We start from the raw sequence: 3,479 nt of genomic DNA on the forward strand, positions 1-3,479 counted from the left end.
CTTCCTTCTAGGTTGGTTTGAAGGCATTCTGTGATTCTCACTGCATCCATTCTTCTTCTCTATCTTTATGTACTTTTCGTTTCCCCTCACTAGATCACTCTGAATGGATGGAGGTCCATTTTAGACTTTTTGTTAGTCATGACTAGCTAGAGGTAGCTCCCACGGCTATTCTCTTTCAGTGTTTTTTCCTATTGAATATATCGAACTAGGGGTGTTTTACTTGTTAGGGTCGGTTGGTGATAGAGGGGGGGGGGGGTGAATAGCTCATCGTGCACTCGTTGCTTGTTTCGTGATGATGAAATGTAGTGGAAATACACACAAAACACACTCACAATGCTAACCCTAGGATTTACTTAGTATCCACCTCAAGAAGAGGTGGCTAATCCAAGGATCCAACCCTCACTGACTCATCCACTCCTTTTCGGTAACTACCAAAGACAGAGAAGCCTTGTACAACCTCTCAATACAACAAGAAGAAAATACAAGCAAAATACAAATAGTCTCTTACAGAATTTACAACATGAAACCCTAGATTTGCTTCTTCTTGTGTGGAACGTCTCTTGACCTTAGAAGTACAGTAACACTTTGCCCTAAAAAGCTTCAAGAACTATCGTGAACCCATGAGAAAAGATCGCAAGAAGTGGAGAGGAAGAGATTATTGAATCGCTATGAAGAAGATGACTTCAAACTCGACGCTTCCTTAGCAACGGTCACATCCCAATCGATTGACCAATTGATTGGGGAGGCTTGACTCAATCGGCTGATCGATTCAGAGCGCCTCTGTGCTCTACTGGAGAAACTCGAATCGATCGGTCTATCGATTCGGCCTTCATCGCGTCACACGTGATTTCCAGCTGTCGATCGATTGACGATTCCCAATCGATCGGCTGATCGATTGAGAAGACTTCTGTGTATGTGATATAAGCTCCTAATCGATCAGTCGATCGATTGGGCTGCTGTTTTTCGTAGCACTCTCCCAATCGATCGGCTGATCGATTGGGCTTTGGTCAATCGATCAGCTGATTGATTGCCCCAACCTTGACTTGCTTAAACTCAAGTCCAAGATTCCCAAACCCAACATCTGATCAACCGTGACTTGTTCGGACTCATCGTGCCTAGCATCCGGTCAATCTTGACCTGTTGGGACTTCTTCACCAAGTGTCCGGTCAATCCTTTGATCCACTTGGACTTTTCTCCTCGTGCCAAGTGTCCGGTCAACCTTGACCCACTTGGATTTACCGTCTCGTGCCAAGTGTCTGGTACTCCATGACCCACTTGAACTTTCTTCCACCAAATGTCTGGTCACTCTTGACCCATCTGGATTTCCTTGTGCCAAGTATCCGGTCAATCCTTTGACCTACTTGGACTTTTCAATACAGGTGTTCGGTCAACCTTGACCCACCTAGATTCTGTTGGATTTTTCGGGTCGCAAAAACCGCTTTTTGCGTTGCGAAAACCCCAAAATTCCCATGCCATCGGATCCGTGCGAAGATTAAAATTTTGTAAAAAACTTTCACGTATTAGTTTTCTAAACCTAGATCTACTTTAGATCTACAAGATAATAATTTACCCTTGATGCGAAGCCCTTCGCTTAATCCCCCTCATCCAAGGTTCGCCGGATCTCGAGAGTATCAAAGTAGATACTCCTCTATGTGTATCTACACAAGCAAGAGATGGAGAAGAAATCTTGAGTGTGCTAGCACTCCAAGAGTCTCGGCCAAAGAGGAGGAGAGGGAGAGAAGAGAAGAGAGCAATGAGGAAGAAGATGAGAGTTACACCACCAAATGAAAACCCCCACACAAGAATGAATGTGGTTGGCCACTTCATGGAGGAGTTTTAACTCCATGGGATACCAAGAGTCACAACTCTTGGTAACTCCCATGAGGTGGCATCCCACTTAAGCATCCATGATGATGTGGAGCATCATAATTGGTCCACTCTTTGCCAACTCACCAATGAGGTGGCAAATGGTCAAGTCAAACTTGACTTTTCATCTTCCTCTCAAGTCAAGTCAAACTTGACCACTTCTCTCCCTTAGTTGATCTAATCTAACCATTGGTTCAAGTCAATTTTAATTTAATGATCTCTATTCATTGAATTAAATTAATTAAATGAGTCTAAGTTCAAATTAGACTCACTTAACACATGAACCAAATTGAGTCCAACTCAATTAGCCTAATTTGGATTACTCTTAATCTAATTTGGTTCATCACATGGACCTAATCCTTTAGGTTCATTAAATGAACCTAATCTCCATCTAATTGCCCTTTGTGTGTGACCTTATAGGTTCTTATAACGTTGGCAATGCTCCTAAACCCATTTAGAAGCATAAGTAATGAGCGGTATCTAGCAACACATCATTACTACCCAAGTTATAAGAATGTTGAGATCCAACATCACCTTGTGACTACTAATTGTGACTCTTCACAATATATGACAAGTGTCCTTCTATCCTTGACATCTAGATTGATCAATGTGAGGCATAGACCGTGTCATCCTCTAATGAATCTAAATCTTGAACTCCAAGTAGACTCACTCAATTAAATGAGCTCAACATCTCATATTGACTCATTTGGGCATGGCCATGCTCTTAGTGGTCTCACTCTATCAAGAATAATGATGTCACTCCCGTCATATAGGAGGGATAGATCCCATCTACATCACTCACATCCCTCCGCATAATTTGTTACATACCCAGTAATCGCCTTTATAGTCCACCCAGTTATGGGTGACGTTTGACGAAGCCAAAGTATGTAACTCCTTATGTAGGGAACCATGATGACTTCAGGTCCAAGGACTAATAGTCATACTAATAGACACATGAGAAAGTATATGACACTCATATAACGATCCATGATACTTTCTCATGGCGGGTCATTCAGTATACATTCTCCAATGCATACCCATGTGTCAACTTGATATCTCCATATTCATGACTTGTGAGATCAAGTCATCGAGTTGACCTACATGCTAGTCTCGTCGCATTAACATTGTCCCTGAATGCTAATACTTGACTAGAAATGATTAAGAGTAGTGTTCCTTATATCATCTCACTATCGATTCAACTAACCGATTGATATAGGTAAGAACCTTCTACTCAAGGACGCTATTATACTTAGTTATTTGACACTAATACAAGTAAGCATAATAACCATAAACAAATACCTTTATATATATATATAAGAATATGATACAACGAGTCCATACAATAATTATCAAATGATTGGCTTTAGGGCTCTAACTAACAGATTTCCTTGTGCTTGGCTTCACTTAACAGGTATTTCCTTCTGCCTAACTTCACTCACTAGGGCTTTTCATCTGTCTGGCTTCACTCACCAGGACTTTCACCTAGCTTCACTCACTAGGGTTTTCACGTAGCTTCACTCACCAGGATTTTCCAACTGCCTAGCTTCACTCACTAGGACTTCCCATCTGCCTGGCTTCACTCACCAAGACTTTCCATTTGCCTAGCTTCACTT

The sequence above is a fragment of the Zingiber officinale genome, chromosome 4B (assembly GCF_018446385.1).
Source record: "Zingiber officinale cultivar Zhangliang chromosome 4B, Zo_v1.1, whole genome shotgun sequence".
NCBI lineage: Eukaryota > Viridiplantae > Streptophyta > Magnoliopsida > Zingiberales > Zingiberaceae > Zingiber > Zingiber officinale.